Source organism: Zea mays, chromosome 6 (assembly GCF_902167145.1).
Source record: "Zea mays cultivar B73 chromosome 6, Zm-B73-REFERENCE-NAM-5.0, whole genome shotgun sequence".
NCBI lineage: Eukaryota > Viridiplantae > Streptophyta > Magnoliopsida > Poales > Poaceae > Zea > Zea mays.
In genome coordinates this window covers 84,742,931-84,768,799 of record NC_050101.1, presented here as the reverse complement: position 1 = coordinate 84,768,799, position 25,869 = coordinate 84,742,931, and positions in this window count along the sequence as shown.

Sequence of the window (25,869 nt, the reverse complement as noted above, 5' to 3'; positions counted from 1 at the left end):
GGAGCACATTACGGCTGCGGGGAGCCCTGGGAGGTCTTCGACTTCGCCTCCCGAAACATAAAACCAATAATCCCACTAGTTGCCCCACTTATTGCGAGCGCAGGGAACTAGTTCCATGACTTCCGCCGAAGTCTTTCCGATCCTCGGCGTGAAGGTGCACGATCCAAACTGTGCAATCTTACTTCCAATTTTTCTCTTCTGCCAGTGCAGACAATAATTCTTGGCGAAGACCTCTACGGAGGGCTGACCGCCGTATGAAGTCACCGCCCATACATACTTCGCCAGGGCCACCACGGCGTTACGTTTCAATTGGTGGACCTAGATGTCAAACCTCTACAAGACCTGTCGGTGTTTTGGGTCCGACCGTACACCCGGGGTTGCCCCTCGAGGTGTTTTTAGGAGTAGGACGGTGTCGACGACTGTAGCAAAATGGTTCGTGCCAGATGCACGAGGGATAGTGGACAATGTTTACAGGTTCGGGCCGCTTAGAGATGCGTAACACCCTACGTCCTGGTGAGTATGCTTGGTGAATGAGGTTACAAGAGAGCTCTCCGAATTGAGAATGCAGAGAGTTGAGGTGGGTGGCTGAGTAATAGGGTCGATCGTTCTGAAGGGGTGCCCCCTAGGCCTTATATACTCGACCGTGGGGCAATACACGTGGATATGATAACAATGTGTAGCTAAAAGATAGTGAACTGTTTTAGTTTATCTCCCTATAGTTCTGCTGACCTATCCTCGCATGGCTCCGTTGCATGGGGGCTCCAGCGCGGGAAAGTCGGATCTCTGTTGTGGTCGCTCGCTCGACGTTGTGGGTCGTCCGGGCTTGCACTAATCCGGCCTCATGTCAATCTGCTTTGTTGATTGTCCCTCCCCGGGCCCACGAAAGAATGACCTTACGATTTATTGGGCCCTTGGGCCTTTCGTGAGGTCTTTTACTTCTTCTAGTGGACCCGGGGGATATCTGTCCCCCACAAGCCCCCGATCTTTGGGTTGATTTTGAGGTAATCAGCCCAAAGATCCCAGGTCCGGCTTGCAGGTAATTTGGGGAAAACGATTTCTTACTGTCTCCTCCTGCTTTGGTCACTCGTAAACTGAAGCTTTGTTTCGTGCTTATGCCTTAGAGGTCGGCATTTCATCTTGTAGGACCCTGAACTTCATTGGGTGCACCAGAGGTGCACCCAATGGGTGTAGCCCCCGAGCTTCGAGTAGATTTTGGAAAATAATCTACTCGAAGGTCTTCATCAGAAATTACTTTCATCTTACTCTTGTGCTTTGGTTGAGGGTCAGCCTTGTCTTTAATCTTGTCCCATGCCTTAGAAGTCGGCACTATCTTGGCCTGAAATGGTGATCCATGGGGTGCACCACCAATGGGTGTAGCCCCCGACCTTCAAGTGGATTTTTGAGGATAATCCATTCGAAGGTCTTCCTTTGGTGTCTTTTTGTTGAAGATTATCCTTTCTGCCTGTGAAAATCGGCATGATGCCATCCGCATTATGCTTTGGAGGTCAGCATTATGTCATCAATATTATGCTTCAGAGGTCAGCATGTATTTTGTCTTTTGCAGCCGAGTTCACAATCCATCCATATCTTGCTAGGTGGTACAATTTATTTGCTCTGTGGCTGGTTGGACATTTGATGGACGTTCCCTGTCTAGTCTTCACGTCGCTTCTGCTGGTCAGATTCTGTACTTCCCCGGCTATATTTGGCTTTCCTCTGTTCCTTACTGATATCTCATTTTTGTCTTGAGGTATTCATTGCACGCCCTGCACAGATGTGACAGTTTTGAAAAATATACTGATAATTCCTGGGCGTCCCCCCCCAATGGGTGTGGGCAAGGGACGACTTGGTACGCTGAGTGTTTTAGCCGGCTGCTTCTGAGTAGTAATGTGATGTGATGGCGGGTGTAATCATATCATCCGCGCTGTTGACTGGAGTCCCAATGGGTGTTGTGCTGCGTGAAACGGCGTCAGCCGCCTGACGTGTCTTCAGACGGGTTGAAGTGCTTATTGAATGCTTTGTGACTGTTCAGTGACCGTGGTTGGAGGTGAGCGGTTGCCTTCACCTTCTATAAATAATGTCGTTGTCTCTCCGGCTTTTTCACATCTCTTGCTGTTCTCTGTTGCTTGCTTTTCTTCTCTCCCTTTCGCTTCCACCATGGGCAAGAACAACAAGCGTAAGCGTGAGCCAACTCCTCCATCGGAGGATTTTGGTGACTCGGAGTACTCAGAGGAGGAGTTCTCCTCTGAGTCTGAGGGGTCTCCGGCTCCCATCCCCCTGCGTGAGTCGTCTGACGACTCAGACGACTCCCAGGGGCTCGCGGCGGAGGTCTGGACGTACATCCGGGTCGTCGAGCGCTCCGGGCTCGAGGGCTCGGATGAGTCGGAGTACTCCTCGGATGAGGAGGACTCGTCCGAGGAGGACGGTGGCGGCGACGGCGAGGACGACGACGACGACGATGACGATGACGGAGGCGGTGGCGGTGGTGACGGTGACGGCAGCGGCAGCAAGGATGGCGACGGCGGCAGCAGCAGGGGCGGCAGCGGTGGCGGCGGCAGCAGCAGGGGCAGCAACAGGGGTGGCAGCGGCGGCGGCAGCAACAGGGCCAGTGGCTAGATGCCACTGGTCATTAGATGTTAGTATAGTATAGTTAGAATAATGTAGTAGTATTTAGTAGTGTAGAGTAGTATAGTGTAATGTAGTAGTAGTAGTAGTAGGGAAGTATCAACTCATAATGAGTTGATTTGTAAGTATGATATCTTCCCTTTAATGAAGAAATGATGTTGGCTTCTCTGTGATGGTTGCTCGTTGATATTCATAACTCAAAGTTCTTGAATCATTCCTCTTCCCACCTTTTTCGTGAAGTTGATTCCCTTGGAATAGTAAGTGAATAACTCGGGCATCATATCGATGCTTTTAGAGGTAGCTGCCGAGCGACTTGTAGATGATGTCAGAGTTTTAGAGATAACTGCCGAGTGACTTGAAGACGACGTCGGCGTGTTAGAGGTAACTGCCGAGTGATTTGAGGGCGACGTCAGCGTTTTAGAGGTAACGCCGAGCGACTGAAGACGATGTCGGTGTTTTAGAGGTAACGCCGAGCGACTGAAGACGACGTCAGAGTTTTAGATGTAACGCCGAGCGACTTGAGGGCAATGTCAGCGTTTTAGAGGTAACGCCGAGCGACTGAAGACGACGTCAGCGTTTTAGAGGTAACGCCGAGCGACTGAAGACGACGTCAGCGTTTTAGATGTAACGCCGAGCGACTTGAGGGCGACATCAGCGTTTTAGAGGTAACGCCGAGTGACTTGAGGGCGACGACAGCGTTTTAGAGGTAACGCCGGGTGACTTGAGGGCGACGTCATCGTTTTAGAGGTGACGCCGAGCGATAGCGGGCTATGTGGGCCACTTTGAGGATAATAGCCGAGTGATAATGTGGCGCACCGATGTTCTGGAAATAACTGCCGGGTGATGACGTGGCACGCCGGTGTTTTGGAAATAACCGCCGGGTGCTGACTGGGCGCTTTTTGAAACGATATCTGGCTCGGGAATATCCCATAAGTGCTGCGCTTTTAGCCGCCTTTGCTTTCCGTGCCCTAGTTCTTGCTTTCTCGCTTCCGAATCCTCTCTGCAATTCGCCTCCCACTCTGCTCGTTGGTAGAATCGAGATGGCGCCCAAGAGGAAAGCCTCGAGTTCGTCTGCCGCGGTGATTCCTCCAATCGACCCCAACAGCCAGTTGCCTTTCGCAGGTAACCACATGTCTGTCATCTCCGAGCCCGAACTTATCCACCTTGTGTACATCGGGGTTCTTCCCCCGAGGGAACTCTGTTCTTGGCGGATTTTCCATGGGGTTACTGTCCCGACTGAGGATACCCATGAGTCCGTGATTTACGCTCCTTTCCTTCTCCGCGGCCTCGGTCTTCCCATTTCTCCCTTTTTCCGCGGCCTCCTTGATTTCTACCATCTTAACTTGACCCATCTGAATCCCAATTCTATCCTGCAAATTTCCATTTTTGTTTATTTATGTGAAGCCTTTCTTGGCGTGCTGCCACATTTTGGGTTGTGGAAGTACTTGTATCACTGTCGCCCTGGGATGGCCGGGGGACAACATCAGTTGGTTGGGGGTGCTAGCTTGGAGATGCGCCGCGGGAGGAAAACTGAGTATCTCGAAATCCCTCTCAAAGACTGTATCAAGGGATGGCGCTTGGAGTGGTTCATTGTTGAGAATTATGGAAACTCTCTCCCCCTCGGTCGGGAAGACAGCCGGACGTTCGCACCCCGAGTTGGACCGAGTCCCCCACAGATCAGGAGGTAGCTGAGGCAGGTGTTTTGCTAGCTGAAGTTGGGTTGCTGAAGGAGAGGGGTCTGACTGCTGAAGCTGTGGTTGCTGATTTTGTCTTCAAGAATATTCAGCCGTTGAAAGACAGGGCATACCCGGCTTATCTGTATCGAGGCCTAGCCAACTCAACTCGGGTTACCAACAGAAGAATTCCCTCTGTAGACTTGGTGAACCGACTTGAGATGATCCTTAGAGGCAAGGTGTCAAATGTTGGGGCCCCAGTGGCATACTCAGCCTGGAACTTGCCTCCTCCCAAAGCCTTCACTCTTTTTGTGTCGAATCCACCTGTCACTGATGGCAGTTTGGGCCTTAGAGTGCGACCCTCTGCTGAAGAAGTCAGCGCCTTGGTTGCCTCGCTCGGGGAGATTCCTGATGATGAATGGCAAGTCCATTTTGAGGTGCCCCTGAATCCTAGTGATGCAGAGATAAGTGTTATGCTTGATTTGCTGGCTGAGGACTCTTCTGATGCTGCTCCTGCTGGGATATCGGTGGTGGCGCCCCTCCCAGAGGCTGATACGACCTTGGATATTCAGAAGCCTGCTAGTACTCGCCCGAGGCGCCCTTGCCGAGCCAATCAACCTGATCCTTCTGCTGATGAGCAGAAAAAGAAAAAGAGACGCCTCCGGCGAGTATCCAGTTTGGATCGGGATGTTGGTACTTCGGTTCCTGCTGCTGAAGAAGTGCATGTGACTGAATTTATTGACGCTGATCCCAATGGGTGTGCCCGATCTGCTGCTGATCCCAATGTGGGTGCTCCATCTGTTGCTGATCCCAATGGGGGTGCTGCCTGTGTTGCTAATGAAGACGACGGGGAGGAAGAGGATGAAGTTCCTTTGACTCAGAAAAACAGTCGGCAGTTCATCGCTAGTGGTGAAAGTAGTAGAGTTCCTTCTCCTAATTTGTCTGCTCTCATTGGTCTGCAAGAATTGTCCCTGGCGAATTTTGATCAGACTCTTGAGGATATGGTTCCAGAGGATTTGTTATCGGAGCCAGCAGATGATGGTGTGATGAAGGTTTGTGCTGATGTGCTTGATGCTGGGTTGAGGTCATCCCGTGCCTCGTCGACCTTAGAGCGCGATCTCGAGGGTCAGGAGACTATCTTGGATCGTCCTGGTCCCATGGAAGTAATTGAGGGCCCATCAGCCTTAGAAGTGGCTACCGCAGAGAACTTGGACCCCAAGGATGGTGTTGACATATGCCCAGCCCCCGAGGATGTCGCTGGGGATGACTTGGTTCGGGTGGGAAGTGTAAGCCACTGCCCAGGCCCCGAGGGTGCTGCCGGGGATGATCCGGCTCAAGTGGGCAGTGCAAACTATGACCTAGCCCCCGAGGGTGTCCGAGCGAGGTCTCCCTCCTGTACTTCCATGGACGTTCATGCGGGATCGCCTCCGCACTCCGGCTGCATGGTGGTAGCCCAAGCTTTGGACCAGGGGGTCGCCTTAGAGGGCAGCGTCCCCGCTGACCAAGTTGTGGGCTCTGTTGATGGCACTGAGTTGGTTCCGGCTGGTTCGTTGCAAGCTGCTTCGGGTGGCGACCTTACGCCCGGTCATCAATTGATCTCTCATGATTTAGGGGGTCCCTTCGTTCTTTTCCAACCTCCAGGTGTTGTGGTATACTTCATCTTGATTTTTACACCGCATGAACTGCTGTCATTACACTCATCTGCTCTCCTTATCAGGCTTTGGTGGACGGGATGGCTAGCCAGCTGAGGTTACAGGGTGCTCCTGTTCTAGAAGTAGCTTCGTCTCTTGCACGTTGGAATCCAGTGTTACTTCAACATCGTGTCTCTGACTTGGAGGCGACCAACGCTGGTTAGTGCTTTTTTGCTTCTCTTTGTCTTCACTATTAAACTGCTTTACATTCTGACCCCCTTTGTTTAGTTGTCTCCTGCTAGGTATGACTCGGTAGATTTCCACTCTTGAAGAAAAACATTCTCGAGATCAGATTGAATTGGTCCAGCGGTGCTCTGACTTTGAAGAAAAGTATTCTCAAAGTCAGACTAAACTAGCTCAGGTCTCTGCTGCCTTAGATGACGCCAATGCACTGAGCTCTTCCCTTCACGCTCAGCTTAACTCTGAAAAGGTGACTTATGAAACTGTGCCTTGCCTTGTTGTGCTCCTATTACCTGCTTGATGTTTGAGGAAGTTGACTTTTGTTTGCAGGAAGAAAAACGTATCCTTGCTGCTTCTCGTGACAGTCTCGACAGATTGTATCGCGATTCTAGCAACTCGCTGACCATCCTGGAGAGGAGTCATCGCTTCACCATGGAAGAGTTAGACAACCAACGCTGTAAGCTGCAGGAATCTACGGATGAGGTGACCCGGCTCAAGCAGTTGATATCAGCGAGGACGCTACTATCAAAGAACTCCGAGCTTCCAAGAAATCCATCGCCCAGGAGTTAGAAACTGCTCGGCTGGCTGCCAAGGTTGCCGAAGAAACTTCTGTTACTCTCAGAGCCCAGCGCGACAGAGCCATGGATAAGGCCATTCGGGCGGGGTGAATCTTGATGAGGAGACCCGGCGTGGTTGTTCCCGAAGATATAAGGGCTGACGTGAATGCTGCCCCTGATTCCTCGAGTCGCCCTTCCTCATCGATTGCTCCTGAGAAAAATATCACAAAATAGAGAAACATTTTGCGTGCTTTGAGCGCGCGGTTAGCATGGTCAGACATTTGTTAGAGGACGTCATTTCAGTACTTGAACGACATTGTTATTCTCATATTGTTTCAGAATTCATCAGTTCGTAAATTTGCAGTAGTAAAATGATGTGCGATGGTTTTGAAACTTGTTTGCGGGATATAGAAGTCATCCCTATATGAATAATCATAAGCGCATCAGATCGCCTTAAGTCGCTGCTGACTTAAGTCGATTGCTTCTGTTAATAGGGTGTAGTGGTCACCCTGTATTGCGTAGGCGCGAGCATGTTGCACTGGCTTAAGTCGCTGCTGACTTTAGCCAATTGCTCTGTTGGCAGGGCATAGTGGTCACCCCGAGTTAAGTAAGCGCGAGCATGTTGCACCGCCTTAAGTCGTTGCCGACTTAAGTCGATTGCTCCGTTAGCAGGGCATAGTGGTCACCCCGAGTTAAGTAAGCGTGAGCATGTTGCACCGCCTTAAGTCGTTGCCGACTTAAGCCGATTGCTCCGTTAGCAGGGCATAGTGGTCACCCCGAGTTAAGTAAGCGCGAGCATGTTGCACCGCCTTAAGTCGTTGCCGACTTAAGCCGATTGCTCCGTTAGCAGGGCTTAGTGGTCACCCCGAGTTAAGTAAGCGCGAGCATGTTGCACCGCCTTAAGTCATTGCCGACTTAAGTCAATTGCTCCGTTAGCAGGGCATAGTGGTCACCCCGAGTTAAGTAAGCGCGAGCATGTTGCACCGCCTTAAGTTGTTGCCGACTTAAGCCGATTGCTCTGTTAGCAGGGCATAGTGGTCACCCCGAGTTAAGTAAGCGCGAGCATGTTGCACCGCCTTAAGTCATTGCCGACTTAAGCCGATTGCTCCGTTAGCAGGGCATAGTGGTCACCCTGAGTTAAGTAAGAATGCAAGTCAATCATGAACAAACTGAGTATCTTTGAAGCCCTTTTTTATTGATGACATATTTCCATTTTACAGAGTACATCGTCGTCCCGATAGCTTTTGAAGTGCAGCTAGGGATAAAATTTCCTGAGGTGTTCTATATTCCAGGAGTTCCCGCCTCTGTGCCGTCCATCTGAGTGAGACGATATGATCCTGGCCGAGTGACTTCTGCTACTATGAAGGGTCCTTCCCATAAGGGCGATAACTTGTGTCGTCCCTCCCCCGTTAGAATTCGGCGGAGGACGAGATCTCCTACTGAGAAGGATCGCTGCCGCACGGCCTTGTCGTGATAGCGCCTTAGAGTCTGCTGGTATCATGCTGATTGGATTACTGCATTCAGCCGTTCTTCCTCGAGTACATCAATGTCCTCCAGCCTGGTGGCTTCGACTTCTGCTATGTTTTCGAAGATCAACCTTGGCGCTCCGAACTTGAGGTCGGCTGGTAATACTGCCTCTGACCCATAGACCATGAAGAAAGGAGTGTTTCCATGCAGAGCTCGGCTAGGCTGGGTTCTTAGGCTCCAGACGACATAGGGCAATTCTCTTATCCATTTTCCTGCGAACTTTTCATTCTTATCGAAGACCTTTTTCCTGAGTGCCTCCAGTATCATCCCGTTGGCTCGCTCAACCTACCCGTTGGCTCTTGGATGTGCTACAGAAGCATACTTGATCTGAATGCTTTTTTGTTCGCAAAAGTCGAAGAACTTTGAACTTGTGAAGTTGGATCCTAGGTCAGTTATGATGCTGTTTGGTATCCCGAATCTGAATATTATGTCTTGTATGAATTCCACGGCCTTAGCTGAGGTCAAAGAGGCAATGGGTTTGAATTCTATCCATTTAGTGAATTTGTCGATTGCTACCAGTACATGAGTGTATCCTCCTTGAGCTTTCTTGAAGGGTCCAATCATATCCAGTCCCCAGCACACAAAGGGCCAAGTCACTGGTATGGTCTGCAGTTGCTGTGCTGGTAGATGTTGTTGCTTTGACAAGTACTGGCAAGCTTCGCACCTCTAAACTAACTCGGCTGCATCACTCTTCGCTGTTGGCCAATAGAATCCTGACCTGAAAACCTTCCCGACTAGTGTCTTGGACGCCGCATGTATTCCACATTGCTCGGCATGGACCTCCTCCAGAAGTCGCTTCCCAGTAGATGAGAGAATGCACTTCATGAGGACGCCTGATGCACCCCTTCTGTATAATGTCTCCTCAATGAGTGTGTAGTGAGCCGACTGTCTGGCAATGCGCTCAGCTGCATTTTTATCATCTGGTTCCTCTTCATTCTTTATATACCTGATGATTGGCCTTCTCCAGTCATCAGAGTCTGACTCGGGTTGATTTATAATATTACACTCTTCTGCTTGATCCATTGAGATGCTCGGCTGTAGTATTTCTTGTACAAAGACTCCAGGTGGGACCTGAGTTCGACTGGATCCTAGCTTGGACAACACATCGGCTGTCGTGTTCCGATCTCTTTCTACATGATGAAATTCCAGACCCTCAAATTTATCTTCTAGCTTTCGGACGGCAGTGCAGTACTTTCCCATTGAATCGCTTGAACAATCCCACTCCTTGTTTATCTGGCTAATGACTACCAGAGAGTCTCCGTATACCATCAGTCTCTTGATGCCCAATGATATGGCGATGTTCAATCCATGGATCAGAGCTTCATACTCGGCTGCATTGTTGGAGGCCGGAAACAGCAACTGGAGGGCATATTTGAGGTGCTCGCCTCCAGGTGCGGCGAAGAGAATTCCCGCTCCTGCTCCCTGCAGCTTCAGCGAGCCATCAAAATACATTCGCCATACTTCTGCAGTCTCTGGGTTATCTGGTACTTGCTGTTCAGTCCACTCTGATACGAAATCAACCAGTGCTTGAGTTTTGATGGCAGTGCGAGGTTGGAACTCGATGTCATGAGATCCCAGCTCACAAGCCCACTTGGCTATTCGGCCAATGGCTTCCTTATTGTGAAGAATATCCCCTATCGGAAAACCAGTGACTACTATGACTTTGTGGTCATCAAAGTAGTGACGTAGCTTGCGGGCAGTTAGAAGTACTGCATATAATAGCTTCTGAACTTGAGGATACTTTTTCTTCGAGGGACCCAGAACTTCACTGATGAAGTAAACAGGATGTTGCACTGGGTAGGCATGTCCTTCTTCTGCTCGCTTGACTACCAACGCGGTGCTTACCACGTGGGTCATGCAAGAGATATACAGTAGCAGATCTTCAGCAGGTTGAGTTGACGTAGCTCGTCGTGGCGGCTTCAGTACTGGTGGTGTTGTCAAGAATTTCTTTAGTGCATCTAGAGCTTCCTGTGCCTCTGAAGTCCACTGAAACTTATCCACCTTCTTGAGTAGCTTGTAAAATGGTAAACCTTTTTCCCCTAGCCTGGATATAAATCTGCTCAGAGCTGCCAAACATCCAGTAAGTCGCTGAACCTTCTTTTATGATCGAGGTGCTTCCATCTTCATGATAGCTTCAATCTTATCCAGATTAGCCTCAATTCCCCGGTGGCTGACAATAAACCCGAGTAACTTTCCTGCTGGTACCCCAAAAACACATTTTTCGGGATTAAGCTTCCATCGATACCGCCTCAGACTGTTGAAAACCAGCTGTAAGTCTTCGATGAAGTTTTCCGAGTTCTCCGTTTTGATTACCACGTCATCTATGTAGGCCTCCACACGCTTGCCCCAGTGATCGGCTAAGCATGTTTGAACAGCTCTCTGATAAGTTGCTCCAGCGTTTTTGAGACCGAACGGCTTGGAGGTATAACAGAAAGCACCGAACGGAATGATGAACGCTGTTTTTTCCTCGTCTTCCTTTGCCAAACTAATCTGATGGTATCCAGAATAGCAATCCATGAAAGACAGCACATAACATCCAGCGGTGGAGTCCACCACCTGATCTATCCTCGGGAGCCCGAAGGGATCCTTCGGACAGTGCTTGTTGAGATCAGTATAGTCGACGCACATGCGCCAATCCACTTTATTCTTTTTGAGTACAAGAACAGGGTTGGCTAACCACTCAGGGTGTAACACCTCTCTAATAAATCCAGCCGCGACCAAGCGAGCTAACTCGGCGCGAATGGCCTCTCTCTTGTCGGGCATGAAATGACGTAGTTTTTGCCGAATCGGCCTTGCCTGGGGATAGACCTTCAGTTTGTGCTCGGCCAGTTCTCTTGGGACCCCCGGCATATCCGCAGGTTGCCATGCGAATACATCTCGGTTATCTTGCAGAAACTGGACGAGCGCGCTTTCCTATTTGTCGCCCAGGCTGGAGCTGATGATGGCAGTCTTGCATTCATCAGCGAACCCCAGGTTGATCCTTTTAGTTTCTTCAGTCGGCCGCATAGAGGTCACGGCCTGAGCTTCGTTTGCCGGTACTGCAAGGTCCTCCTCAGGCTTAGAGTTCGCCTGTGTTGAAGAAATCGTCGACGGCTTGGTGGTGAGGGCCGCTTGGATGGCCACTCGGAAACACTCTGCGGCGCCTTGGAAGTCGACGCGCACAGTTATGATTCCTTGTGGTCCTGGCATCTTCAGTATCATGTACGTGTAATGAGGAATGGCCATGAATTTCGCCAATCCCGGCCTCCCGATGATGGCGTTGTACCCGCAGTCGAAGTTCGCCACTTCGAACCTCAGGAACTCGGTTCTGTAGTTCTCCGGAGTTCCGAAGGTGACGGGCATGTAGATGTGGCCCAGCGGATATTCCTCTTCAGTCGGCACGATGCCGAAGAAGGGAGTGTCCGACTCGTGGAGCTCTTTGAGGTGAACTCCCAAGCCTTGGAGTGTCCGGGGGAAGGTGACGTTGATGCTGCTCCCCCCGTCCACCAACACCTTCTTCACCCTGCTCTCTCGGATCACCGGATCGACGAGGAGCGGGTATTTGCCTGGGTGGTCGAAGTTGAGCCATTGATCCGCCCGGGTGAAAGTGATCGGGTGCTCTGACCATCGGTACGGGGCGGGAGGACCGGTGGTCGCCACCAGTATCTGGCGATCGCTGAGCTTTTGTTGTCTTTTGTTCTCCTGCGATCCGTGTCCGCCGAAGATGACGTTGACCTCCCTGTAAACACGCGGGAAAGCTCCTCCTCCTCCCTCCTCCTGCTGCTTGGGTTGTCGTGGTTCTTCTGGTCCTCCCCTCGGCGGAGGAGGAGGTAGAGGTTGGAAGGGTCGGCCGTGCCCGACGGAATGCTTGAAGTCCCGGCAGTTCCGAAGAGTGTGGCGCATGTCCTTGTGGTACGGGCACTGGGCGTCGAGGATGTCATCCAGCGTGCGCTCGCCTCCGCGAGGTCCTCCCCGGGCGCGAGAGGCTGGTGGTCCGGCGGCGTGTACTTCTTCGCGAGGTCTCTTCTCCCAGCGTTTGTCGGGCTGCTGGTTCGTGTCGCGTCGTGGTGCTGCCGGTGCGGGCTTCGCTCCTCCGATGAGGTCCTGGGCTCGCTCGTCGGCAGTGATGTAGAGGTCGGCTTCCTGGAATAGCTCCTCAGAGGTAGTCGGCGCCTTCTGTAATATGGCTCGGACGAAAGCCGAGTCATTGGATCCTCTGTAGAAGTCCTCGATCACGGCCGCCTCCGTGACCTCAGGGATACGATTTCTCATGGTCTGGAACCTTTTAAGGTACGACCGGAGAGTTTCGTCCCCCCGGCGCTTGATGGATCTGAGGTCCCATGGTTGCGCCGGTTTGTCGGAGAGGGACTGGAAGTTGGCGGTGAAGCGTCGACTGAAGTCGCCCCAGTCGTCGATGCAGTGTCGGGGTAGATGTCGCAGCCATTGCAGCGCGTCTTGCCCGAGGACAATGGGTAAGTACGCGGTCATCACGTCTTCGGACGCCCCGGCAGCTCGAGCAGCGGTGGTGTAGACGGCTAGCCAGCCCCCTGGATCCTGCTTAGGTTCATATTTGTCGACATTGGATACCTTGAAGTTAGGAGGCCATTGGATGGCCCTAAGGCGTGGAGTAAGAGCAGACACTCCACACGTGTCCTCCTGTCGTCGTGGATGATGTCTGTCCCGGGGAGGGGAGTAGTTGTTGTGGTTCCTCGACCGTCCCCGGGTGGTACCGCCAGTCGAGGCCGTTGCCGACTCAGTTCTGGTGGCCTGGCTCCGGGCTGGGATGCCATGATCCCTGTCGTACTCCTCCCGGCGGCGGATCTCGTTCTCGTGCCGTCGTTCACACGAAGCATTGATGGAGCTTCGCGCGTCTCAGCGACTGTTGATGGCGTGTCGTAGATCGTTCGGCGGGTGAGCAAGCGGTAGAAGATGGTTGGCTGCCTGGGTGAACAGTCATCGGTAGCCCTCGGCGTCGGGAGTCCGAGGGAGTCCATCAGCTATCCGAGCTAGTACTCCTCCAACTTCGCTCGGCGTGTTCATGGCTCGGGCGAATTCGGGATTCAGGTTGCGCCCGAAGAATGGATTCTCCCGGCGTTGCCTTGCATCTTGCTCGGCTTGTTCCTGAGCCCGGCGGCGATCACGTCGTCGGGAGTTCCTTCGTTCTCTGAAGACGCGTTCCTCCGGAGTTTCTCCTATCTCCGAGACCTCGTCCCGCGAGACAGGTTGCTCCGGATCCCGTTCTCCGGCCGCGTGATGTCGTCGAACGTTCCTACGTCGGTTTCTCCGTCGGCGGGATTCTCGTTGAGGTGGTTCTTCTCCGGGTGCGGTTGGCTCGTCGTCGGAGACGGGAGGCGACTCCACTCTCCCGATGAAGAGGACATCGGGATAGAATGGTGCTGCTGTCATGGCAACCTTCTTTCCGTTCTCCTTTGAGGGCGGAGGAACGGAAAGAACAATTTGCTTCCCCTTGGTATCCTTCTTCCTCGCGATCTGTGTCCATTCTTTTGTCGGGGAAGTAGACAGTGGAGTTCTCCGGGTCAGCGGGCTCTCGGCCCCTGACTTTCTGAAGGCGATCTTTTCCCGGAGAACTTCTCCAATATCTTTGGAGTTTGTTGGAGACTTCTTTTCCGGCGGATCTGCAATGCGGTGTAGAGTTCCCTCTTCATCTGCTACGGATGAGATTGTTCCGAAGCAGAATACGGATCCGGGACGGAGGGTGATCTTGCTGTGGAAGGTGACGGCCATTGAGCTAGCTTGGATCGTCGACACACCCCCTACCTGGCGCGCCAGCTGTCGGTGTTTTGGGTCCGACCGCACACCCGGGGTTGCCCCTCGAGGTGTTTTTAGGAGTAGGACGGTGTCGACGACTGTAGCAAAATGGTTCGTGCCAGATGCACGAGGGATAGTGGACAATGTTTACAGGTTCGGGCCGCTTAGAGATGTGTAACACCCTACGTCCTGGTGAGTATGCTTGGTGAATGAGGTTACAAGAGAGCTCTCCGAATTGAGAATGCAGAGAGTTGAGGTGGGTGGCTGAGTAATAGGGTCGATCGTTCTGAAGGGGTGCCCCCTAGGCCTTATATACTCGACCGTGGGGCAATACACGTGGATATGATAACAATGTGTAGCTAAAAGATAGTGAACTGTTTTAGTTTATCTCCCTATAGTTCTGCCGACCTATCCTCGCATGGCTCTGTTGCATGGGGGCTCCAGCGCGGGAAAGTCGGATCTCTGTTGTGGTCGCTCGCTCGACGTTGTGGGTCGTCCGGGCTTGCACTAATCCGGCCTCATGTCAATCTGCTTTGCTGATTGTCCCTCCCCAGGCCCACGAAAGAATTACCTTACGATTTATTGGGCCCTTGGGCCTTTCGTGAGGTCTTTTACTTCTTCTAGTGGACCCGGGGGATATCTGTCCCCCACAAGACCTCCGCCATGAAACGATGCGCAGGTAGGCAAAGGCCGACAATGAAGAACGCCTCAAACACGACTAACTCGCCCTCAGGCTCAGGAATCTCTTCTGCCCTCGGGACGCGCCCAACATCGTTCCCAAAGTACCCCAACTGCTGCATATCCTGCACCCGAACCAAGGAAATCCTCGAAACGCCGAACTCCACCGTGTGGCCCGGCTGTAACTCCACCACCGCCAAATCACTCAATGTATCTTCGGACGACGAATCGGTCAACAGCGCATTCGCAGCAGATGAGGAAGAAGATGACATTGCTACGTACCGTCAGCGGCGGCGCACGGTTTGCTTGACGCGGCCAGATCTCCGATGCAGAGAAACATGGAGGGTAGGCGAGCAGGCGAGCGGTTTCAAATGTTTAGGGTTTTCCGACGCACGCAAAGGTAAGAGACAGCCCGAGCCGCGCCGCCCTTTTTATACACACGGCGCGGCGCTTCGGGAAACCCGCAGTCCAACAGTGCCACGTCCATCAAAGGTCACCTCAAAAACCCCCGCGGGACCACTTCGAGCGTGGGCAGCGTCTCCACCATCTAGAGACGTCTTCGGCACCAGATGACTAAGTCAAACTGGTCCCTCAGAGGGCAAATGTTGGGGCAAAGGAGAAGACGCTACCCTTCGCTCGATGCCTTCGTCGCCTCGCTTCACCAACGATGTCAAGGACGCTGGTTCGATGAGGACTTTGCGACTGGACTTCGCAGGCGCCCCTCGCTCTTCTCCATTGCGAGACGAAGGCAAGACTCTGACGATGCCTGCTAGCCTCATGTCCTCATCGGGTCCGGAAGCCCAAGTGGGATTCAGCCTACTGTAACGGGCCCCGCAGGGATAAGCGTGTTACGGGCCTCATCTGTAATAGCCTTTTCTGTAATGATGGTCTGTAACCTCCCCTTGGGGGAATATTCTGAGGATACTCTGGGTTCCCGAGGGCATAAACGTCCTTGTTTGAGGGCGATAGGCACTCGGGCACCTATAAATACCCCCGTACAATACCCTTGAGGGGGCAGATTAACAGAGCTATTGCCATTCCCCGTTGAACCTTGCAAACAATTTCTCCACTCTCCCGTTGGATCTACTTGTTCACCTGAACGAGTACCAACATAGCCTTCCTCTTTTGAGTTCGAGCTTCGCGCAGCGTGTCCTAGTTGACGTCCAGTGGCTGCAGTGCAGCCCCTAGCCCTGAAGAAGTTTTCTTTGGCGGCATGACGAAGGTCACTGCTTGCCAAAGGTGGTCGATTGAGTTCACCGGAGGTGGGCGCCAATGTTGGGGACTTGTTCTCAAATACTATGAATTAAGAACAAGGCAACACAAAATGTTAATGATTAAAGTCCTTCGTCCTTCCAAGCATTATCTCCCTTAGGATATAATGATCTTCAGACGAAGGTCATGAAGGACGTACCTTCATCATCGCAGTATATGTTAATGAAAGAAGAAGCATATGAAACATGAGAAATAACATGAATAATCATATGACATCTTTCATGTATCTTTATTATATCATCATGAATAAACATGAACAATATTGAATTACATTTGTACCTTTGGCTTCACAGAAGGCAAAAGTCCAAGCATGACACACGAGTGAATACAAGTCAGCGTGAACAGTACGGGGGTACTGTTCATCTATTTATAGGCACAGGGCGCAGCCTATGTAAAATTACATTCATACCCTTTATGTTTACTATTGACTTAAGGACAATTCAACGAGGACTAGATAGCCTTTTTCTCCTTTAAGTCGGTTCCTTTTTCTGCCGCTGAGCCGAAGCTTCCTTGCGTGTAGCTTCGGAGCGGGTTCAACCTTCGTCCTGACCATGCTTTTCATATTGTGTACATCTTTATTTTGAATCTGAAGGTTCCTGCACATATATTACACTTGGGAAACATTGTTAATCATGTTTTTGAGGACCTTCGGAAGACGAAGGCCCCCAACAACACTAATCTACTGAGCTAATAAAACCCCCAAAAGATCATGTCTCGTAATTACTCGTCTTATCTACAATTCTATTTTACCATGTGTTTCTAACCCAGATGGTCAATACCAGGAAGGGAGGCAGAATTGATCTACCTGCCAACCACCACAGCAGGAGGATTGTTAGACAACCACATCCAGAAATGAATCCTCCGAATCCTCCACCGGCTAGGACAGATCTAGTGGTTGCCGCTCAGATGCAGATGCTGCAGCAGATGGAAAACACGATGAACAAAATGCAAGCTCAGATGAGGCAAGAACGCAGGAAATGTGTCAGGAAAGGCAGGAGATGCGAGAGGAGATGAGGCAAGAACGATTGGAACGGCGGCAACAACCACCACTACCTCCACCATCACCACCAGCGCCACCCCGGGACAAGCACCGGGAATTCATGAGTCACAAGCCGGCTACATTCTCCAGCTCTCCAGATCCTTTACATGCTGATGATTGGCTGAAATCAATGGAGAAGATGCTAAATATCGCCCAATGCTCTGATCGGGAGAAGGTGCTCTATGCTTCGAGTCGTCTCACTGGCCTCGCTGCTGATTGGTGGGACTCCTACATTGCTGCCCATGTTGTCTCTGATACTATCGCTTGGGCAGAATTTGCTACACAATTCAGAAACTACCATATTCCTGCTGGCCTGATGAAAATAAAGAAGGAATTCCTATCACTGAAGCAAGGCAACATGTCAGTCAGTGAATATCGTGATAAATTTATTCAGCTATCGAGGTATGCTCCAAATGAGGTTGCTGATGATGAAAGGAAGCAGGAGCATTTCATGGAGGGACTTATTGGGCCTCTTTAGTATCAGCTAGTTTCTCACACCTTCTGATCTTTCCAGATGCTTCTGGACAAGGCTATAGCTGTTGAACACAAACATGTTTAGCTAGGCAAGATGAAGAGGAAGGCTATCACCCAGGGGCAGGGAAGTAGTAGCATCCGTCCTCGCTATGTTCCACCCTAGGGTACACCAGCTCGTCCTGGAGAAGGGCAACGACCAGCTCAGTATACACCACAGGCGACTCCACATACTCCACATACTCATCAGGCTGCCCCGACTGGCACCCCGGCGAGACCTGCTGGACTAGGTACAGTCACCACTTGCTTCAAGTGTGGTGAGGTTGGGCACTACGCCAATGCTTGTCCGAAGAGGATCACCAACACACCCGCTCGAAGCAACATTCAGGGCAAGCAAAAGACTCCGACTTCCGGCAAGGGATTCAGCATTGCTAGGGTCAACCAAGTCAGTGTCGATGCTACTGCTGATGTTGTTGATATTGTTATCAGTATGTTTTATATTAATTCAGTTCCTACAGTTATATTATTTGATTCTGGAGCTACACATTTGTTCATTTTTTCTCACTATGTCAACACAAATGAGTTACCACTTCAAACTATGCAAAAATCCATGATAGTAATAACCCCTAAAGGGCCTATTGAAGCAAATTATATGACCAACAGATTAACACTGACAATCATGGGAAGGGAATTCTGGTCTATGCCTATAGTATTAGAAGACAACAGTATAGATCTGATACTTGGTATGTCATGGTTAAGGGAAGCAAAGACAGTTATACATTATGTTAGGGGGACCGTAGAACTCACCAGTCCAAAAGGAGAAAGATTTGAAGTCATGATTACCATAACCCCCTCTACCAGACCCACTTTATATCTAGTAGACGGTAAATTTTTGGGCAGAAACATCCGTGTGGTTAGAGAGTTCCCAGATGTCTTTCCAAAGGAGTTACCCGGGATGCCACCAGATAGGGAAGTTGAGTTTGTTATTGATCTCTTACGTGGAATCGATCCTATTTCAAAAAGGTCATATATGATGTTAGTGTAAAAATTAAAAGAACTTAAGAAACAATTAACGGTGTTGCAAGAGGCAGGGTACATTCGTCCGAGTTCCTCACTTTGGGGAGCACCGGTTCTGTTTGTATAAAAGAAGGATGGGTCACAAAGGATGTGCGTTGATTATAGATCACTTAATGATGTCACAATTAAGAACAAATATCCTTTACCTCGTACTGAAGACTTATTTGATCAAATGAGAGGTGCCAGGGTATTCTCTAAGATTGATCTCAGATCGGGTTATCATCAAATGAAGTGTTGGGCACTCGTTCTCAAATGCTATGAATTAAGAACAAGGCAACACAAGATGTTAAATGTTAAAGCCCTTCGTCCTTCGAAGCATTATTTCCCTTAGGATATAATGATCTTCAGACGAAGGTCATGAAGGACATACCTTCATCATCATCGCAGTATATGTTAAATAAAAGAAGAAACATATGAAATATAGGAAACAATATATATACAATCATATAACATTATTGATTCATTTTATATAGTCATGTAAAGGCAGGAATAATATTGAATTACAAAAGTACCTTCGGCTTGATAGAAGGCAAAAAAGTACAAGCGTGATGCAAAAGTGAGTACCGGTCAGCGTGAACAGTACGGGGTACTGTTCATCTATTTATAGGCACAGGACACAGCCTATGAGAAATTACAATTATGCCCTTTACATTTACTATTGGCTTATAGAAAAATCTATGAGGACTGAACAGCCTTTTCCATTTTAAGTCGGTTCCCTTTTCTGCGATTTAGCCGAAGCTCCCTTTCGCACAGCTTCGGAGCGACGACAACCTTCGTCACGATCATGCTCCACATCGTGTATGCTTTTATCATGAATCCGAAGATACCTGACCATAAACCATACTTGGAAGACATTGTTAAATTATGTTTTTGAGGACCTTCGGAGGACGAAGGCCCCCAACATGAAGATTAGGCATTCTGATATTCCTAAGACAGCTTTCTCTACCAGATATGGTCTATATGAGTTCACAGTCATGTCATTCGGCTTAACTAATGCACCAGCCTACTTCATGAATCTGATGAACAAGGTGTTCATGGAGTATCTTGATAAGTTCGTCGTGGTATTCATCAACGACATTCTGATTTATTCCAATAATGATAGTGATCATAAGGAACATCTACGATTGGTGCTACAGAAGTTAAGGGATAATCAACTCTATGCCAAGTATAGCAAGTGAGTTCTGGCTTGATGAAGTACCATTCCTTGGACACATCATCTCTAATGGTGGAATATCAGTGGATCCGACTAAAGTGAGAGAGATAGTGGGATGGAAAATACCAAGCTCGGTCACTGAAATCCGGAGTTTCCTGGGACTCGCATGTTATTATCGGTGATTTATTGAAGGATTCTCCAAGATTGCTAAGCCTATGACCTCACTATTGGAGAAGGGAAAGGAGTTTAAGTGGTCTCGTGAATGTTAAGATAGTTTCAACCAACTGAAGTTATGATTGATGTCGCCCCCAGTGTTGGTTATGCCAGATCTACAGAAGGGATTTAGCATATATTGTTATGCGTGCCGCTAGGGCTTGGGATGTGTTCTTATGCAAGAAGGACATATCATCGCCTACGCGTCTCGCCAGTTGCGGAAACATAAGTTGAACTACCCCACTCATGACTTAGAACCGGTAGCCATAGTACATGCTCTCAAAATTTGGAGGCATTATATAATGGGGACTAAGTGCCAAGTCTATACTGATTATAAGAGCTTAAAGTACATCTTCACTTAGAAAGATCTCATCCTTAGGCAACACCGTTGGTTGGAGCTCATCAAAGATTATGACTTGGAAATTCACTATCATCCGGGCAAGGTGAATCTGGTTGCGGATGCCCTGAGTCGGAAGGAGCATGTTCATGCAGCTATTGTAGCCCAGTTACCCAATGAGTTAGTAGAAGACTTTGAGAAGCTCAATCTAGGATAGTTTCTCATACTAAAGGGATTACCATAAAAGTGGAACCAACCTTAGAACAAGAAATACGTAAAGGTCAGGTTGGTGATGCCAAGATTCAAGAGATCAGAGATCTTATGGCAGAAGGCAGAGGGTTAGACTTCACGGAGGATGATCAAGGCACAATCTGGTTCAAGAACAGGATTTGTGTCCCTAAGATTGATAGTCTTCGTGAGACCATATTGAAGGAAGCACATGACTCAGCTTACTCCATCCATCCTGGTAGTACCAAGATGTACCAGGACCTGAAGCAGAAGTATTGGTGGTATGGTCTAAAGAAGGATGTTGCTTCACATGTAGCATTGTGTGATGTTTGTTAGAGGGTGAAAGCTGAACATCAGAGACCTGCTAGTTTGCTGCACCCGCTCAAGATACCTGAATGGAAGTGGGAATAAATTGGTATGGACTTCATTGTAGGTATACCCCGCACATCTACTAGGTATGACTCTATATGCGTGATTGTGGATAGGCTAACTAAAGTAGCCCATTTTATCCCAATGAAGATCACATATTCGGGTGCCAGACTAGCAGAGTTGTATAAGGCACGGATAGTTTGTCTACACGGTGTGCCTAAGAAGATCGTGTCAGACTGAGGATCCCAGTTTACTTCTCGGTTTTGGCAGAAGTTGCATGAATGCTTGGACACAAGACTGAATTTCAGCTCGGCCTACCATCCTCAAACGGATGGGCAGACCGAGAGAACCAACCAAGTACTAGAAGATATGTTAAGAGCATGTGCTCTTAAACATGGTGGCAGTTGGGATAAGAGTTTGTCCTATGCGGAGTTCTCTTACAATAATAGTTACCAGGCTAGTTTGAAGATGTCCCCGTTTGAAGCTTTATATGGCAGAAAATGCAGGACTCCTCTATATTGGGATCAAACTGGTGAAAGGCAGTTCTTTTTGGCTGGAAATTATACAAGAGGCAGAAGAACAAGTACGTTTGATACGAGAGAACTTGAGAACTGCACAGTCAAGGCAAAAAAGCTATGCAGATACCCGATGAAGGCAGTTAGAGTTTAAGGAGGGTGATCACGTGTATCTGAAAGGTGATGCAACAAGCATCGCCTATTCATCCTATGATGCCAGGATGCTTTCCGCCCGCCTACTCATCTTTGATATATTGTCCTGGTCAAATATGGAATGATACGACGATGAACCCAAGGTACATGCATAGTCCCTTTGTCTATTCAGACTAGGGGGCACCTCCATTTTATACCTTTTGATCCATTGATCAAATGGTCATGGCCAGGAAAGATGCAATCTTAAACGACTTTATGCATTAGAGCTCTATTGAATGATCAAAAAGCCGATGACTTGCATCAGGCTTAGTTCTTACTCTGGAACAAGATGACTTGTGAGGTCTAGTGTTTTCCGAAGATTGTTGGTAGTACATATGCTTTTAGTTCGCCAACCTTCACCAAAAGACAGGGGGCATATGTTGAACCCACTTTTCGGCAGGCGGACAGTCCGGCCCTGTGGTCCGGACGGTCCGAACGGTCCGCGGTGGTGGCGCAAACTGTAAAGCCCAAATTTGTGTAAGAGGAAAATGATAAAGTAAATAAATAAATCTATGCATATGTTGGCATTTTTGAATTAGGAACCTTTAGAGATTATTTAGTTTTCTTTTCCTTGTACATATTCAATTCATAGAATTATGCTGGTCAAATAGCAAATAAATAAATACAGAAATATGCATCCCATGCCGAAGTTCTTGTAATATTGCATTTGTACTTTAAATTAGGAGACAAGTTTAAATTAAAAATTAGAATTTGAAAATGGAAATAAGAAAGGAAAGAAAACAAAAGGAAAAGAGTATAAACTATAAAGAAATATATATATATATTTAAACTGGTACTTTTATTTGTGCATATGAACTGTGTGAAATCTGCAAATCAAATTTGAATTCAAATACTAGGTTTTAAATTGGTAAAGGAAATTCAAAATAAAGCAAAGGAAAAAAAGAACCTAACCTAACTGGGCCTGCGGCTTCCCTTTCAGCCCACGCGCGCGAGCAACCAGACCAGCCCAGCACCGGGTACATTGACTGACATGCGGGGCCCACAGCTCAGTCTCCCGTGTGCGCCTGAAGGTGGATGATCCTGGCACCGACAACGTGGCCCCACGCGTCAGTAGCTACCTCTGTCGCGATCCCGCTTCCTCTGTCCGTTGGGCCCGTGCTGTCAGGCGTCTTCCTCACAACGGAATCCGAGCATGGCGGGGCGAGCCGAAGATCACGGCGCCATGCGCGCAAATCTAGCTCCGGCCTCAACCACCGCCCTTGTCGGTTAATAAAACCATGCACCAGTCGCATGTTTCCCCTTTTCCTAGAGTGCACCGCGGATCTGCATCCTCGTCGGCGTTCCGTCCCTTGGGTACGTGTCGGAGGGTCGTCTGAGAGTGGGAAGTGTGGTGTCGACCTCGGACAGGGCAGACCTTCGCTATATCATCGGCAATTCCTCGCCGGTGCGGGCGCTCCACCGTAGATCGTGCCACACCGTGGGCCGCCTCAACTATCTCTCCATCTCCGGTAAGCGGCCCATGACTAGTTTCACCTTCCGCAGGGCATCGCATTAGGCTAGGCTCGTTTGGTTTGGGCCGTTGGGGTGCAAGATCGTCGTACCTGGCCATGGCGCCGCCGCTCGGCCTAACAGCAACGGCGCGTCTGGGCACGGATGGGAAGAAGGATTCGTGACTATCGGATCTGTGGGCAAGGGCGGTGATTAGAAAGCGTGCATACCCCTTCGTTGAATTTATCTCGGCGGTCGGATCGTGATCGGGCGGCGGGTGGAATCAGGGTGCGAAGGATTTCTGACCGTGATCCTTGATCATGTGGCCATGGATGCGTATCGTTTCGTTACAAGCCCGATTTAATCTGGGCCGCCGAGGGCTGATCGGACGGTTCAATTCTCTCGATACCCCTTTGGCTTGTGCGTCTTGCAAAAGAACCCCTGCACTTTACATGAATAAACCCACAGTCCATTCCTGGTAGAAGATCGTTTCAGTCGAGTCCTAAAAAATTACAGTGTAGACCCCAGGCTTTCTGAAATTTATGCGTGCAGTCCAGAACTTGAAGGGATTTAATAAATTAATATAGAAAATGAATTTCTAGTGTAAAAATAATCCCAGAACTTGTTTAATTCATAGAAAATTCATTTTAATTCCTTTTTGATACATTCCAGTTGTATTAATCCTTTTTTAATATTGTTTATCATCTGGTAACTCTGTTTAGACATGAAACATAGATTAAAATTATCTACTTAATTTATCCCATACTAAACAGTTAATAACTTCGGAAAATCGTAACTCGATAACCGTAACTCCAAATTTAGTGATTCTAGAACCTACGATCTCATTACGATACGTCGATTATTATCATATATTTTGTACTCATATTTTGTGTGATGTTAATTTCTCCTATACCATGCTTGATTGTATTGCTTCGAGTAGACGAACAAGTCACCGAGGACCCAGGTGTTCAGCAGGTGGAAATTGATGAGCAGGAGCTCATTGAAGGCAAGTTGTGCCCTTGATCACTTCTGTTTACCATGTTGGGACAAAGGCGAACACACCACCCTTCACTCCCGACGACTTCGTCCTCACCTTGCGCAGGCGAAGGCTGGATTCACGGAACCCGCCAGGACAGGCCAAGGGCGCTAACCGGATGGAGGCCTGTTCGACCCCCTTCACTCACACGAAACAAGACAGAGGACCAGTCGAAGTCTACAAGACCTCCCACCCTCACCACCAAGAGAGGCCCATGTGCGGTTTGGCCCACAGAGCTGGACCCCGCATGGGAATGTGCGATTTTTGGGCCGTGTCTGTAATAAAGTTTACCGTAATGACTGTTTGTAACCTCCCCTCGTGGGAATATTCTGGGGATAAACCAGGTACTCGAGGGTCTAAATGTCTTTGACAGGGACAAGCGGCCCATCGAGTACCTATAAATACCCACGTACTGTGCCCAGGCATAGAGAGGCTAATAAGGCTTTTGACATCCTGTGTTAAGCTTTGCAAACTCTCTCCCTAATTTCCCGTTGGATCAACCTGTCTTGAAAGACAGGTTACAACATACCTAATAATGTTCTTGTTAATCATTATAATCTGCATAGGTTAATTTTGATGGGACCCAATAGGTCATCCTAGTTTGACTATCTTTATACCTTGTTTACCACTAAACTTTTGGGTAGTACCTGCTATTGCTTTATGTAGTTTTGGGTGTTAAGATACACATTATTCATGATCATGCTTTTATTATCAATTTGTTATTTACTGTTCATGACAAGATCATTATGTTAATTAGAACATGGAGCGACCACCCGAGAAAACAGTGCTATCACAAGGGTGGTATGGGACTCCCTTGGCTGACTAATTAGGAAAGCTAGTGGAGGACTACCTTACCCGAAATGGGCAAGGGCAGTAGAGGAGAAGTCGGTATAGGGAGGTTCTCGGGTTGATTTTGCTACGATGGCTTTTTAGACGGGGGATTCCTATGATGTGCTCCCTAGAAACTGTAGTGAGTTTTCTGAAGCTAGTGTCACTTTGTAAAGGCCTCGTAGTGTTACCCTGCCTCGCTTCCTTGGTAGAGTTGTATGGGATTCATGACCCCTTGGCAGATGGGAAACATGACTTGTGGGTAAAGATGTGCAACCTATGCAGAGTGTAAAACCGGTATATCAGTCGTGCTCACTGTCATGAGTGGCTCGGACCCTGACATGAATAACTTATGGAATTAAATTTAATTGATCATTTGTATCACATTGTGGATTATTATTAATTTTGATCTATTATTACTCTAGTTTGGTATATACTTACATTTAGGAATTGCTAATAAAATTTGACCAATTTATTAAAAGCAATGCTTAGCTTTAACCATTATTTTTTATCAGACTTACATTTTACATGAACTCACACCTTTGATGAGTTCATGCACATTATTCCCCACAACTTATTGAGCTATAATATTTTGTGAGCTCACTCTTGCGATATAAACACCCCCACAGGTGAAGAGCAGGTAGTCTAGGAGGAGGCCTACAATGAGGAGTACTAATTGATCTAGGTGGCATCTCCTAGTTAGCTTTATGGCGCCAAGGAATAATATTTAGTTTGCTTTATTGTTATCATCTATTTTGTAAGATACTTCCGCTATGTAATAATGATATTTGTGACATTTATCTCTATACACTTTGTCATTATATGTGATGTTCTTCTTTGGCTCACATATGAGACGCATCCGGCTTTACCCCTAAATCCGGGTGTGACACGGACGGTCCGCGCGTGCACATAATCAGTTAACATTCCGAGTTTCTTGCAGGATTTGTTAGATAAATCTGCGGGATTAAGTCGGGAACCGACTTATAACGGGTTCAAACCTCCCATTTCTATAGA